Source organism: Hylobates moloch, unplaced genomic scaffold (assembly GCF_009828535.3).
Source record: "Hylobates moloch isolate HMO894 unplaced genomic scaffold, HMol_V3 SCAFFOLD_12, whole genome shotgun sequence".
Classification (NCBI taxonomy): domain Eukaryota; kingdom Metazoa; phylum Chordata; class Mammalia; order Primates; family Hylobatidae; genus Hylobates; species Hylobates moloch.
Genome location: NW_026652287.1, coordinates 91,501,363 through 91,518,374, shown reverse-complemented (window position 1 = coordinate 91,518,374; position 17,012 = coordinate 91,501,363). Strand labels below are relative to the sequence as shown.

The following is a 17,012-nucleotide window of genomic DNA, read 5'->3' as shown; positions in this document are numbered from 1 at the left end:
ACAGACACTTCTCAAAAGAAGACATTTATGCAGCCAAAAGACACATGAAAAAATGCTCATCATCACTGGCCATCAGAGAAATGCAAATCAAAACCACAGTGAGATACCATCTCACACCAGTTAGAATGGCAATCATTAAAAAGTCAGGAAACAACATGTGCTGGAGAGGATGTGGAGAAATAGGAACACTTTTACACTGTTGGTGGGACTGCAAACTAGTTCAACCATTGTGGAAGTCAGTGTGGAGATTCCTCAGGGACCTAGAACTAGAAATACCATTTGACCCAGCCATCCCATTACTGGGTATATACCCAAAGGATTATAAATCATGCTGCTATAAAGACACACGCACACGTATGCTTACTGTGGCACTATTCACAATAGCAAAGACTTGGAACCAAGCCAAATGTCCAACAATGATAGACTGGATTAAGAAAATGTGGCACATATACACCATGGAATACTATGTAGCCATAAAAGTGATGAGTTCATGTCCTTTGTAGGGACATGGATGAAGCTGGAAACCATCATTCTCAGCAAACTATCTCAAGGACGAAAAACCAAACACTGCATGTTCTCACTCATAGGTGGGAACTGAACAATGAGAACACATGGACACAGGAAGGGGAACATCACACACTGGGGCCTGTTGTAGGGTGGGTGGATGGGGGAGGGATAGCATTAGGAGATATACCTAATGTTAAATGACGAGTTAATGGGTGCAGCACACCAACACGGCACATGTATATGTATGTAACAAACTTGCACGTTGTGCACATGTACCCTAAAACTTGAAGTATAATAATAAAAAAAAGAATATGAGACACTATATGACAATGACCCATTCCTTTAACAAATAAATGGCATGGAATATGGTGGTGAGGTGTTGGAGAGAGAGAGAGAGGAGGGAGAGAGAGACAGACTGAAGAGACAGCTGACAAATGTAATGCAGTAAGAGGGTGTGAAGTGCATCTTGATTCAAACAAATTAATTATAAAAGACTGTTGTGGATGCAATCAGAGAAGTTTAAATGTGGAATGAATATAAGATGACATTAAGGAATGGTTGTTAACTTTTAAGGTTGATAATCACATTGTGGTTATATAAAGACTATCTTTTCCTGTACCAATATATTTATAGATGGAAAGGTATGATTGGGGCATTTAAGTTAAACTATTTCAACCAAAATAAGAAAATAAACAAAAAAGATTTGCTTAAACTAAGAATGATGGGCAAAAATATTGATAATGATTAAAATAGGATATTATGATACTGTTCTCTCTTCTCTTCAAATTTTCATAATTTTTTATAAGAAAGTGTATTTTTGAGCTTCTGAGCCCTTCTAGTTGATATGTTTGTGAAATACAGTTCTGAATTAATTCTGGTTACTGGCTGGTGTTTAAACAAGTATAATCTTTTACTAGATAATACATTCTCATGGCTCAAAACTCAAAATAATATTTTTAAAAGGTGTACATTAAGAAGTATCACATTTACTCCTGCTTCCATTCACTCAATTCTTCCTGTCCTCCAAAGGTAGTAGCTTTTTCTTATTTCTGTGTTTGGTTTTTTAAGCAAATAGAAATAAGCATATATATATTATATATATTTTCTCTCTTTTACACAAAAGAAAGCATAAAACATTTAGTCTTCTGCATCTTTCTTTTTTTAACTTTAAATGTATGCTGGAAACATTTCCATAACAATAAATGGAGATATTCCATCTTTTCATGGCTACATAGTATTCCATTGTGAGCATATAATGGAATACATATTTGTTCTTTTGCCATCTCAATAATTTCATATGCACGGAAGAATATATACAAGATAAATTCACAGGGTAAAAGCAATTACGATTTCCACAGATATTGCCAATGTCAATCCATGTGGATTATATCGTTCATTTTACATTCACACCTGCAATATATGAGACTGCCTGCGTTTTCACAAACTCATCAACAAAAATGCAGCCAGACTTTTGTATTGTTTACAATATGTTAGGTAAGAAATAAGATCTCTGTATAATTTCAATTTGCACATTTCTAATTATAATAACGGTTGAACATCCTTTTGTATGTTTAGAAGCCATTGTAGTTATTTTTAAATTAATTTTTGCTTCTTACCTTTTGCATATTTTTCTTTTAGATTATTGATCTTTCCTCTCTTTTTAGGAACTCTTTGTATATTAAAGATATTAACCCTATGTTATAAGTTGCAAACTTTTTTCCATTTTGTTATTTATTTTTGTCTTTGCATTGGTATTTTTGTGATTTGCAGGTTTTCATATCCTTACATATTTAAATTTATTATATTTTCTGTTAAGATTTCTGATTTTTAAATTACAGTTAAATAAATTTTTCTTCCTTATTATAAGGAAGTATATAAAGGAGTCTATATTTTATTCTAGTATTTCTGATTTTACTTCTGATATTTCAATTTTATGTTTAGGCATTATTCTGGTGTTTGATTAAAGGTGTAGATCTAATTTTGTCTTTTCTTCCAGGTGGCTTCTCAATTGTCACAGTACCATGTATTTAAAAGTCTACTTTTATTCTTCTACTTAAAAATGCTACTTTTATCACATGCTAAATTTCCATATTTGGATCTATTTCTGAACATTATATTCTGTTCTATTGTTTGAATATAAAAGCTTTTTTTTTTTTTTTTTTTTTTGAGACAGATTCTCGCTCTGTCACCCAGGCTGGAGTGCAATGGCGTGATCTCTGCTCACTGCAACCTCAGCCTCCAGGGTTCTGGTGATTCTCCTACCTCAGCCTCCCTAGTAGCTGGGATTACAGGCACCCGCCACCATGCCCGGCAAATTTTTTTTGTATAGTAGAGATGTGGTTTCACCATGTTGGCCAGGCTGGTCTTGAACTCCTGACCTCAGCTGATCCACCCACCTCGGCCTCCCAAAGTGCTGGGATTACAGGCATGAGCCATTACACCCAGCCATAAAATCTTTTAATATGATTCAGTATCTATTCAGGCTAGTACCGATAATTTTTCTATTAATTTTTCATATTTTTGAAAAATTTTTACTTTTTATTTTTCCATATGAATTTTAGAATCAGCTTCCTTAGTTCCAAAGCAATACAAATAACAACACCTTCAGAAAAAAAATAAAACATGGTGTACTACATTGGGCAAGTATAATTTTGTGTCTTTAAGATTTTAAAAATTTTTTCATAAAGGATTTGAATACTATTTAGTAGGCATTTGTAACACTTATTAATGCTGCAGAACACACTACCCGAACTTAGAGGTATGAAATATGTATTTTATTATGCTCTTGCATTCTGTGGGTCAAGAGTTTAGAAAGGGAACACTGATGACTGTCTCTTCTAGATGATGTCAGCTGAAAAGACTTGGAGACCGGAGATGAATCAAAGGCAGGAGTATCTCCATGGCTGGGGAAAGAAATCATCTGATGTCATCTTCATTCACATGTTTAGCTGTTGATACTGCCTGTTGTCAGGACTCTCAGTTGGGGCTGTCCCATGGAAACTTATGTATGGCCTCTCCATGTAGCCTGGGTTGCCTCACAGCATGACGGCCTTGGATATCTTACCTGGTGCTCAGGGCTCCAAAGGCAAGTATTCCAAAAGAACCAGGTGAAAGCTGTATCACCTTTTGTAACCTAGCTTCAGAATCAGATAGCATCACTTCTACCATACTCAGCATCACCCAGCAACAAGGGGAGGAACATAGATATCACTTCTTGACAGGAGGGATGTATAAGTCACTGAGATTATGTGAGTAAAAGATACTGCTGCAGTCATTTTTAGAAAATTTAATGTGTCACAATATTTTTCTTGGATTTTTTTTGTTGTTGCTTTTTATGAATTGGGTCCTTTCTTTCATTTTATATCCTAACTGTTTATGATTTAATGAACACTACTGATTCCTGTATATTACATCTGCTGATGCAAATACATATAACCTTATTGAGTTCTGCCACTTCTCTTTTTTTGTATTTTATTCTTTTGGGTATCAGTTGTATTATGAGATAATCAACAAAGAGTTTTACATTTTCCACTCCAATTTTGTTGACTGTTCTACTCTTTCATAATTGTGTTGGCTGTGAGCCTCAGTATAATGTTAAATGTAATGGTGACCGTAGACATCCTCACTTTTTTCCTGACTGTAGCAGAAATGCCTGTGCTTTTACATTAATTAAAATAGTGCAACTGAAAAGAAGACATATATCTTATAGCTTTTTAGATATGGTATTTGATATCTAGAGAATCATTATTATAATATTTTCATTCTGAATAACAATCTTTGCTTATCAAATATGTTTTTAAAAATAATTTTTGGCCTTATATTTTATCTGCTGTGATGTTAAGGTCACCAACCGTGATCCTGTTTTATGGCTTACACTTTCTTTCCTTAAATATCATATTGGTGTTGGCTCCACTTTCTTCTGGTGTTAAAAACTAGAAAAAGTCTGATACTAAACTCTTTTTCAAAGAGTACTAATGTTCTTGGCTATTCACTTAGTGAACTATTTATTCATCTTTGGAGACTAATAATCTCATTAGATGTTGATTGTGGCCAATTTTACTTGGTAGTAAATATGTAGAGTCAATATATTGATTCATATCTACATATCGATTCACATCTTCATTTGGTTCCATTTTTAAATGATATTTTGAAACATTTATTCTCTCCCATTGTTTTACCTTTTTAGGACCTTCAATTACCTTTCCTTTACCTATTTTCTAAATACATTATTTTATTTTTATCTCTATTTATCTCCTTATATGTTTCTTTTTCTTCTTTCCTACTTCATCAAAGCCATTACTATGGTTTTCATGCCATCATTCATCCCTCTCCTCGTAAGCCTTGGAATTTCTTTTTCATTGTTGAAATAATTTAGTAATTTTCTTCTTATGAGTTTTGTCAATTCCTTTTTTACCTTTCGCAGTTTTCTGGCCATCACCTCTTACTGTGTGACTATGTTATCTCAGAACTCTTGTGTTTCTGCCTTGTGATTTTTCTTCATAGCTGGAAATAATTCACTCTTACTTTTTTAAAAAAAATTGGAATATTAGATTACAATTTTAGCTGCTGTATAAGACAATTTTAGTGTGTATTCTTTTCCTGTTGGAAAATTTATCTATAGTTTTTCACATTTTATCCTATTTTTGCATTTTTTTATTTACCTTCTTCTTTGTTTGTCCTCATATTTAGATGAGAGCAGAATATCCCTGCATGTGAGTATAAGGCAGAGGAGGGTGGGTAAGGATGACCTCCTTGCCTCACAGCTCAAGCTGGAATGGTATGGACAGTGGTATGGTGGGAAACTGACCAATTTACAACAGACATTTCAGCCAGCCATTAGACTGTAAAGAAAACATTAAAATATACAGGAGCGAGTCTCTGTTGAAAATCAGCCCTAGGTTCAAAATGTTTCCTTATGGTTGTGGTATTTCCATGTCGGCACATTTCCTTTGCTTTTCAGAACCTAACTTGGTTCCGGAGGGCTCCATCTTCCAGACTTGTGTCTCCTGCTGACTCTGTTTGCTGCTTCTACCAAGGGACAGAGCGAATGCGAACCATTCACTTTTATTTAGAAAGTGGATTTTTACTGATGCTTGCAAAATATCATCTCTGAGCTTTTCTGGGCAATTTTTAAGTCTTCTTTTTACCCCTAGTGCTTATTCCTATTTATCTCTCAACATGGTTCACAGCAGTTTGCCCTCAGTGTGGAACCTTCACATATATGAGAGTGGATATTTTGCTTGGTGTCTGGGACCTGCATCTGCAGTGTCAACACTCCCCCGTCTTTCCTGCCACTGTATCATGGCTGCATTAGGGACTTCCTGTCTGGCTCTGCTGGTCTTAGTTGCTTTTGGCAGCATGTATACATAATTTAAAATTTGTGGGTTTTCTTTGTTTTCTATTTTAAGTAAAAAGGGAGTTTGTGATATATTTGTTATTTTCCTTTTAATTATCTCACTGGTCTATTTCCAGGGGAAGCAGAAAGATTCAGAATTTAGCTGCCACTATGCTCTTCCAGAATCATAATTAAAATAATTTTTTTTTGTTGTAGTAAAATATGATGTATATTCCCACTTAAGTAGAGTGGACTTTTCATATGAAAGTATAAGATTATTCAAAAGATGTCTCCCTGAGCAAAACATACTCTCCACTGGTGAATTTTCAAGACGTGTGCTGGACAAAATTGAGAAGGGGAAGTTTGATAAACTCGTTAGATAAGCAAATCTATGCAGAGTCTGTCATTCTCTGAGAAATGAAAACTGGGTAGAGAAAAAGAGTCAGATTTACATGTTACAAAAATGCTGTTCTTTATTTTAATCGACAGAATTGGATTAGACTCTGGCATCAGCATGCATTTCTCATTGTTTTCTTTCTATATTAACTACAGGAGACTCATTAGAATTTCATGGATGTAATTGTTTCTGGGTTACATCCTCAATTAATGACTATAATTGAAAGATGGGATAAAACTGGGATGACGTGACTGTAATTTAAGTGTAAGATGTCTGGGCCTCTATTTACAATGCATTGGTTAGTATTATTTTTTCCTACTGCGGAGGAGTATTTACGAGAGGCAGAAATAAATGCATTTCAAACAGCAATGTCTCAATCAAAACAATGAACATATTGTGCGCAGGATGTTGTTTTCCTGGGCTGTTTTGTGACTATGCAGCCCTCAGCATGATACATGTGCATATAAAGAGCTTGTGCTCAGATCTTCTGGGAAGGGAGAACATGCTCCAACAAAAGGGAGGTGGAAGAGAGCCTATCTTTGCCCTGTATGTGCTGCGTTATAAGAACCGTTCAAAACCCAGCAGCTCAGCCTGCACTTGTCAAGGATTCCCTAATCAGTTTTAGATTATGTCATGGGGAAAGAAAAAAGGAACTCCCCCAGTCCCTTAATTATGGCTCTCCTCTGCTTCCCTCTCATTTTATTCCTCCCCCCAACCAAAGTAGATATTAACCTTATTAGCTTTTTGAACAGTGCATCGCTGATTATCCGCACACAAGCCATGAGAGCAGCTGCAAGGGGCAGCTGAATAATTATCTGGAGGTAACTGGGTTTGATTCAGACTCTGGGAACAAAGTCCGTAGACTGGAGCTCCTGGGTTGAGGGGTGTCTGTTATTGCTCCATCCAGGGTCAGAAGAGGACTGGGTAGCTCATTGTGTGTCTTTTACAATGGTAACGACTTTTCCTTTTCTCAAGAGTCTTCTGAATTAGAGGGAATGACAAAAACAGCCAAAGGGTTTAAGTTTCAATAGCTGAGCTGGAAATACTAGGATATGTGGCTGGACTAAACCACCATGAAAAGCAAAAAGAAAGTGGGAGATGAACTAGGTAGGAATAGAGAGATAGGGAGGGACCACTGATTCAGAGGTGACTTAACAACGATAATAACTTGACAATTATATACCTTTTAAAATAACTCTCGTACTGATACTGCCAGCTGAGGAGTACTTCCTAACACAGGACCTGCGCTTAAGAAACATAATGCGGATTATCAGGCCCCACCACAGACTACAGGAATCAAAATTTCCGGGTGTGACGTCCAGGAAGCTGCATTTTTCCAAGCTCCTAGGTGATTCTGACAGATATTGGAACTTAAGAATGACCTGAGTAGAAGCCGTGGAGAGTAGAATGAATGGAATGGCAGTGACAAACCAGAGACAAGCTGGAAGTAGGTGGATTGAAGTTGAATTTACCAGGCACGTATTCTGTGCTTACCAACAAGGGGACTATGAATCAGAGGAGGTAAGTACCTTCCTGTAAGCTAAATATCTAGTAAGTTAAGTCAGTTGGAATAGAAATGTGCCAGAATTTGGATGGCAGGTTACAGGAAGTAGGCAATGTGGTTTGGGATCCAGGCCTTGATTTGGTTATATGTCGAGATAAGGACATCTTTCAGGAAAGTGGTGTGGAAGGCAAAATATGTTTCATGTTCTTTAATCCAGTATTCTAAGCTTATCTTTTATTTGCCCCCTTCATGGATTTTTTTTCATACATCTCTGGTGCATGTTAGCTGTAAAAATATATATCCAACCTTTTTGTGTTAAATGTATGTGTTTTTAAATGTAGCATGATTCTAACTCATATCACAAAATTATCACTTCGATATATTGAGTTTTTGTAGCACACATTGGCAAATATTCAACTAAAATTTCTTAAAATGTGTATCTGCATACTATTTACAATTATCTTGCCAGTGGTACTACATGTACTGCACTTTAGATATCATACTTTTACACATTTTATCTTTTGCTTGATGCTTCTTTCCATCACTTTCCAGCTCCCCATTGTCTAGGACCTGTCTGCATGATCTAAAACCATCACATTTATTGGCTTGGCCTATTCAGCACGGCTTTCCTAGTGATGCGGCCTGGGTCACCCTCTCCAGCACCTCCATTTGCCTTCTTTCCTTTCTATTGCTGAACTTCTCCCCCAGGTCATATTTCTAGCTGAATTTTAGCCACACTGTTTGGATCTCTGCACCTTTAGTCATCCTAAAAGCTCTGTTCATTTACTTCACATAGGCATCTTATAAAGTGCCTTCAGTCACATTGCCCCTTATTCACATGGTGTCAGTAAAATGTTTGGTTGATAAATTGATAAATGATTTCAAACTACCAAGTTTATTTTAGGTGGCTTTTAAGGGCTTAGATGAGAGGCAATAAAATGAACACATAAGTACAATCTTCAGATACTGATTTCTGATTTCTTGTATGGAGAAAACGAAACAGGGTAAAGTATTAGAGAGATAAGAGGGTTGTACTCTATTGGGATAGATAGGGAAGATTTCTTTGAGAGGGGAAGACTTGTGTAATGAGAAGGAACCAACGAGAAGATCTGGAGGAAGAGTGTGCAAGATGGAGGTGTACTAAGACTCTGAGATAGGAGTGGACTTGAGGGTCCAGTTGGGGGATGGAGGAGAAAAACACAATCCAAAAAGGAGAAAAGTAAATAGGAAGAGAGGTCAGAGAATACGACAAGGGAAAGATCCTATTATCCACAGCAAGAAGGATGAGATATACCCAAGCACAATGAAAGCCACTGGAACAGGTTCCGAAGGGAGGAACATGATCTAACCCCTTGGTCCACGTTCTGGAGAGACTAAACTAACTGCAAGTTCCCATACTTAATCACTCTTGTCTGCCTTTGTATGTGGTATTCTCTCAACTGGATCCCTCTCCATAATTCTCCCAGTTTTCCCAGCTCATCTTGATCATTTTTGACTCTGGACTTCTACTGTAAAACAAACAAAAATATGATCAACTTTGCTTCATTCCACATTTCTCAAACTTACTTGACCACATACTTTTTATATGAAATGTCTATTACCTTCTTTGGGAATACATTTTAGACTTTTAAGCTACCCCAGTTTCTCTTTCTCAAGATGTAAAATAATGTAGTTATTCTCTGTTGATTACTTTTTATATTAATCAGTGTTCTCCAGAAAAAAAAGACCCCCCAAAATATATACATATATATTTTTTCTCTCTTCATATATATATATATATATGTATATTCTATCAATACACAAAGGACCCCATTTTCCTTTCTCAGCCTTCCACTGCCTCTGCATATATATATGTATATATGTGTATATATGTATATATACATATATATGTGTATATATGTGTATATATGTATATATACATATATATATGTATATATGTGTATATATGTATATATACATATATATGTATATATATATGCGAGATAGAGAGATCTACTGGCCAAGGAGGTTATGCAGGCTGGCACAACCAAAATCTGTATGGAGGGGCTGTCAAGCTGGAGACTCAGAAAGAGCCAATGTTGCAGTTCAAGTCTAAAGGTCATCAGGTTAAAGATGCAGGAAAGAGCTGATGTTGCAGTTCATGTTCAAAGGCAGTCTGCTGCAGAATTTCCTCCTGCTCAGAGGAAGTCAGTCTTTATTCCATTCAGGCCTTCAACTGTTTGGAAAAAGTCCACCTACATCATGGAGTGCAATCTGCTTTACTCAAAATCTACCGATTTAAATGTTAATCTCAACCAAGAACAGCCTCACAGAAACATCTAGAATAATGCTTGGGCAATGTCTAGGTACTGTTGTCCAGCCAACTTGATACATAAAATTAACCATCAGATCTTTCTTATAGGACAAGACAGAGACAGATAATCAATTTTTCCATTTTAAAAAGTAATGCTTTCTGGGTTTTATCATAGGTGTATTTGGACATAGACATTTTTGTTGCTGCTAGTAAATCAGCAACCATGTAATCAACAACCTCCTCCCAATAATGATCATATTAATTAAAGGCTTTCCTGAAATAAATGTTAAAGATACAGTAGTCAGATAGGAAGAGTGAGATGAGAATAGACCAAAAGTGGGAACACATATGAGGTCAAGATAAAAAGAACAGAAAGAAAAAGATTGATAGACATTCACTGATGAGCTACCCTAGTAAAACAGAGTAGGAAGAGATGATAGCAACCTAAACTTTGCAGATGTAGGATGGTAGGGAGCAAGAACACTTAATAATGGTTTTTTTTTTGAGAGAAGCTGTAATTGATCAGCATTTCATGCAAATGAATAATGTAGGTGAACCTTATCAGCATGCTGGAAGCTTACAATTATTCAAATTACACAAAGCCATCAAATTTGTGCAAATCAAAACAACAAAAAGAGCCATTAATTCCCATTCTATCCCCTAGCATTCTAGGGTTTTACCCACGTTTGTAATGGTAAGACACTTCAACCTTGAAATTAAACAGAAAACATGGTGTGGTAATTTAGTCACATATTCACCATTTAATTGTTTTAAAGGTGATCTAGGCAAATGTACAATGTTGAAGTATGCACATTTTTAGTGTGCAGTCCAATTCTGTTCGTGTCTTGCATGATGGATTCAAAATTTCAGATCATTCTACCTAATAAAAAATGTGGTAATTAAGATCAATTTAATAGTAGTGCTTTTGGAGGATTAAAAATGTTTAATTTGAATACCACATTTCCATTCTGAAAAGCTGGGGTTACTAGAAAGTGAATATACTGGCCATGAAATACCTCTGAAACAAATCATCATTCGCAAACTGGATTTCTCTCTTTCCTGAGTATGAATCCATCTGTCAATCCACAAAGGACCCTGTCCTCCTCTCTCAGCCTTCCCCTGCCTCTGCATATATCTGTGACATCAATAGTTTAAGACAGTGGCTGCCCATCCTGGAACATCATTGGAGAGATAGGCCCTGCAGAATGCAGGCTTTTTGCTGAGTTAGACATGAAATTCACAGCAGAAGGGTCCATCAGCTACTTCCTATTGAACTGAGTCCCATTTACAACATGGTCACTGGGATTACCTCTCCTTTAAAGAAGTCAGGAAAATTACCTGATGGTAAATTCTGTCACAAAAGAGATGTTAGGCTAAGGGGATGTGATGATCTAGAAAATCCACTGTCAACAGCAAACTGTAGGATCTAAAGAGAGTTATCAATTTTTTCTGTGCCCATATTTCTTCATCTGTAAAATAGATACTATGATCATGTATTGAGTTTGTAATATGTGCTGATCATTTTTAATGATTTACCTCTCTTAATCTTCACAATAACATTAGGAAATAGGCATAATAATGTACCCATTCTTTCATTTGTAGAAGACATAACTGATGCTTAGAGATATCGACTATTGCCCAGGTTCACACAGCCATGAAGGCAGGATTTAAAGCAAGCCCTCCATCGTACTTGACCTTAATTATAGCACTAACTCCCACCGTGATAATTAGCACTCACCTGATAAGGTTGTTCTGGGGATGAATTTATATAATGTTTGTAAAATATGTAGCAAAAATACCTGAAAATAGATGCTAGCTTGAATACTTGGATACAGCAGCAATAACACATACTTCTTAGGTAACCTTTTATGTTTTTCAATTCCCTTCCAAAATTTCCCTTACTTTCCTTCAGTACTAATAAATCCAAAGTCAGTACCATCTACCAGGTGTCTATCCATGTAATCAAAACCTTTTAATTATTCGCTAGTTATTTTTTTGAATGAACGTGTTGTCTCTACAGTTTCAGTTGCTTTAGGCAGTATAAGAGAGTCAAAGAGCAATAGGCTCTTAGAAGACCAGCCTGGATTCTTAGCTCTTCCACTGGACTTTCTCATTTCTAAAAAGGAAATAATGCCTTTTCTTCCTCTGTCAGCACTAAAATAAAATCCAAATGAAAGCAAGAATATGAAAGGCTTTATAAACACCAATGTGTACAGAAATGTAAAGGTGATATTAACAAGAGTTATGACATCTTCCAAGTTCTTTCTATCCATCCATTTTCAGTGTGTCTATCAACACAGCAACCAATAATTTTCAACTTGCAAATTTTACTGTTTAGGCTCTACTGTTAAGTGATACAATGAAAAGAGGATACGTTCACATGTTATTTTTATGTGAATAAATTGTAGACAATTGCCTGTATACTTGCTTTTTTTTCTAGGACAAATGGTCTCATCTTATTCATATTTAAACCAAAGTTTCAAATTTCTTTCTGGCAAGTATTTTGGCTCGAAAGTTCATGTGAGATAAATAAGTTGTATGAAGGTTGGCTGATTGGTTTCAGATGATATTTAGCTTGGGATCTCTCAGAAGAAGACTTTGAAGCAGATATGTGAAGGAGTGCTCTTGGGTTCAACATCTGTAGAAGAAGGGAAAGATGTAGGATTGGGCAGAGGAAAAAGTTGGCCTCAATCAGACTCAGGAAAGGTCTCAGCTGATCCCATGGGGCACTCTACGTAGGATAGCCCCTACTGACCCTAGCAGGGGAGAAGAGATTGAATCTTTGTAACTATATGAACCAATTTTGGATGCAGACTGCCCCAAGAAGAGGGCATGACTTTAGGTGAGTGGCCTCTCTTCAAACAAAGCAATTCCCAGAATGGACTGACAGCCAGCAGTACGCTTAGCAGCTTGGGAATGATGTCCTTCAGCACTAAAAGGGGCCCTGGGGAGCAATTACAGCATTTACTACAGATAGTGATGTACCTACTTTACCAGACTATGAATCTCATCTACATCTCCTGACAAATGGCCATGTAGACACCAGTTAAGTCACTTCCTCATAAGTCTCTCCATCCGAGTTTATTCAGAAATAACTCCTATTTTATTACTTGAAGGTTTATATTAAGCTGAAATCTAACTCCAGATTCATTAATCCTTGAATAGAGAAGATTCTGAAGAAACTCTGCTAAAGAACTCAACCTGCCATCTGGAACAAAATGAGACAAATACAATACTTGGAACTCATGCATGTTTGCTGGAAGAATAAATGGTTGTGTGAAATACAGAGTTTATGTAGCTAATGGTTACTGCACAAATCTTTACTCTCAGCCACAGTTACTTCACCCCTGCATAAGAATAATAGTCATTTTTTTTACTGAATATTCATTACTTATTGCAATCTGTTCTAAGTGCATTGCATGAGTTTACTATCTTGATATCACAATAACCCTATAGGATGGGCAATATAAATCCCATTTTATAAATGAGGAAACAGGTTTAGAGAGGTTAAAAAGTATACCAAAGTCACTTGAATAGTAAATAATGAAAAGTGGAGCACTCTCTTGCATCTCATAAGGGGAATGACAGTAAAGACAGTTGGCACTCACAGTTTAATCTGACATTCTCTTACTTTCTTTGTCTCATGTATTAGTTTCCTGGCCTACCTAATAAAGCATCACAAACTGGGTAGCTTAAAACAACTGCAATTTATTATCTTATAGTTCTAGAGACCAGAAGTCTGAAATCAGTGTGTCAGCCAGATTGGTTCCTTCTGGAGCGCTCTGAGAATGGAATGGTATTCCATATCATTCTCTTAAATTCGGGTGTTGCCAGCAGTCTTTGGCATTCCTTGATTTGTAGACACATCAATTTCTGCCTTCTTTATCACATAGTGTTCTCGTTGTGTGTTTGTCTCTATGTCTCTTCTCTTTTTCTTATAAGGACACTAGTCATATTGGATTAAGAACCACTGCAATAAAGTATGACTTCATGTTAACTTGTGTACATCTGCAAAGACCCTGTTTCCAAATAAGATCACATTCACAGGCATCAAGAATTAGGAATTCAACATATCTTTTTAGGAAACACAGTTCAACCAACAATGCCACATAATTTTCAAGGAGATAATTATTTGAAAAAACAAATCCAATCAATGAATGTTTCTTATCTTGCTGCTGATATGGTTTCCATGTTTGCCCTCTCCAAATCTCATGTTGAACTATGAATTCCAAGGTTGGAAGTGGGTTCTACTGGAAGGTGATTGGATCATGGGGGTGGATGCCTCATGAATGGCTTAGCGTCATCCCTTTGGTGATGAGTGAGCTCTCTCTCAGTTAGTTACCATGAGATCCAGTTGTTTAAGAGTCTGGGAACTCCCTCTTCTCTCTTGCTCCTGCTCTTACCATCTATATGCCTGTTCTCTTTTTGCCTTCCCCCATGATTTTAAGTTTTCTCAGGCCCTCACCAGAAGCAGATGTTGACACCATGTTTCCTGTACAGTCTATAGAATCATAAGACAAAATAAACCACATTTCTTTATAAACTACTCAGTCTCAGATATTTGTTTATAGCAATGCAAAAGCAGCCTAGCGTACTTACACTGTGTCTATTGTTGTGCTAGCTACTGGAGACAGAGTAGGTAATAAGACAGATTATCTGCCAATCAATCGGACAGTCAAAAATATTTATTCAGCATGTAGTATTAATCAGGCACAGGTCCCAGAGCTAAGACTATTGTAATGAACAGGACAAAGTCATATTACCAAATATAATTTCGGAGACTAAAATGTGCTATGAAAAAAAAAATAGGCAAGGAGCTATAAGAAAGAGTGACTAGGGAAGGTTGGGCAGTTTTATCCGAAAAGTCAGGAAAGTCATTCCTGGGAGGGAATTTAAACTGGGAGGGATATTGAAACTGAGAACTGAGTGACTACAAAGAAGCAACCGTTCAAAGATCTGGAAGCAGAGAATCCAAGCAGAAGGGTAGCCAAGAGCAAAGGCCTTCATTAGGAATAAATGTAGAATGTTCCAGAAAGAGAATGAAAATCAATTTCCCCGAAGTGTATAAACCAAAGGAAAAATAAAAAGAAACATGTTAGAGAAATAAGTGGGTAAGGGGTTTGACCTTTATCATCAAGCTACTTTGAAGATTTATTAAGAAGCATGATTCGAATATAAAAGTTTTAGGAACGTGCACTCCATAGGGTAGACTGTAGAGGGATAAGAACAGAATCAGAAAGCCCACTTAGGTGGCTATTCTATAAATCCAAACAAAAAATGATGACATTTTGAAGCAGGGGTGGAGTGGTGGAATTGATGAGAAGGAACCAATTGGAAGACAGATATAGAAGTATTTTTGAAATGGAGATGATGGAGCTTTCTCATGAGGGATTGATTTTTAAAAATCAAGAGCTTACAGTATAATGGGAGACGTCACCGAAAGGGGTAATTTCAATTCACTGTTATGATTGCTACAGTAAGAATAAACCCAAATAGAATTCTCAAAACTGTTTGGGAAAAGTTAAAGGAAGCCTAGAGTTTCCTCAAGACTGTTGGGAATGTATTTTTCACAGCTGATATTTTGTCCTACCTCATTTCAAAGGCTAGTGTGCTTGTGAGAAACACAGGGTACACATGGTTTTCTGCACAGAGAGAACCCACATCACAACACTATATGTTTTGGCAAAGACTCCTGGGTTATTTCTCCTGAAATATAATGACTGTGTGTAGTACTGGGTAGCCATTTTATGAGTGGAGGTAGGGTTGGAAGCAGGACATGACATTGACCACAAGTATCTTTCTCTGGTCCCTCAGGAAAAATATGAGGCAATGGAGTACTAGTTTTGAAAGAAGTCCTATATGACAACATAATATGCAGACGTATAGTCCTTCTAAGGCCACTCTCTCCAGATACTGTGCTAAAGAACTCCAGATCTCTACTGTACTAACAAAATTTATCTCAGATAGCTATACAACTTACTATAATAACTACGAAAATGTGTTATCTTTTTGCATTTTATTTTGTTTAATTATACTTCAAGTTCTGGGATACATGTGCAAAACATGCAGGTTTGTTACATAGGTATACATGTGCCATCGTGGTTGGCTGCACTCATCAACCCATCATCTACATTAGGTATTTCTCCTAATGCTGCCCCTCCCCTTCCTTTCCATCTCCTGACAGGCCTGGGTGTGTGATGTTCCCCTCCCTCTGCTCATATATTCTCACTGTTCAAATCCCACTTATGAATGAGAACATGTGGTGTTTGGTTTTCTGTTCCTGTGTTAGCTTGCTGAGAATGATGGCCAACAAGCATAAGAAAAACAGCTCATCATCACTGGTCATTAGAGGAATGCAAATCAAAACCACATGTGATACCATCTCACACCAGTTAGAATGGCGATCATTAAAAAGTCAGGAAACAACAGATACTGGAGAGAATGTGGAGAAATAGGAATGCTTTCCACTATTGGTGGGAGTGTAAATTAGTTCAATCATTGTGGAAGACAGTGTGGCGTTTCCTCAAGGATCTAGAACTAGAAATACCATTTGACCCAGCAATCCCATTACTGGGTGTATACCCAAAGGATTATAAATCATTCTGCTATAAAGACACATGTACAAGTATGTTTATCACAGCACTATTCACAACAGCAAAGACTTGGAACCAATCCAAATTCCCATCTATGATAGACTGGATAAAGAAAATGTGGCAAATATACACCATGGAATATTATGCAGCCATAAAAAAGAATGAATTCATGTCCTTTGCATGGACATGGATGAAGCTAGAAAATACGTTATCTTTAAAACAAGCCATGACCTCTTGGAACTCTGCCTAAATTTTAATTTGTTGTCACCATTTGGGATAGTGACTTAAATGCCACTATCCATCTGACTACTCACTGATTAGGAAGCAAGATTTAAAAACAATATTTCCATAATCAAGTGTGCTTTCCTTGAAAATTTCCACAA

At 36.6% G+C, this 17,012-nt stretch overlaps 1 long non-coding RNA gene across 1 annotated transcript in view; it reads left to right on the top strand.

Moving 5' to 3' along the window:
• LOC131380886 (uncharacterized) overlaps positions 1 to 3,725 on the top strand; it is a 93,740-nt gene extending 90,015 nt beyond the window's left edge. Inside the window, exon 3 of the long non-coding RNA XR_009209154.1 lies at positions 3,349 to 3,725. This is a non-coding gene — a long non-coding RNA (uncharacterized LOC131380886). The remainder of the gene's footprint in view (positions 1 to 3,348) is intronic.
• The last annotated feature ends 13,287 nt before the right edge of the window (positions 3,726 to 17,012 follow it).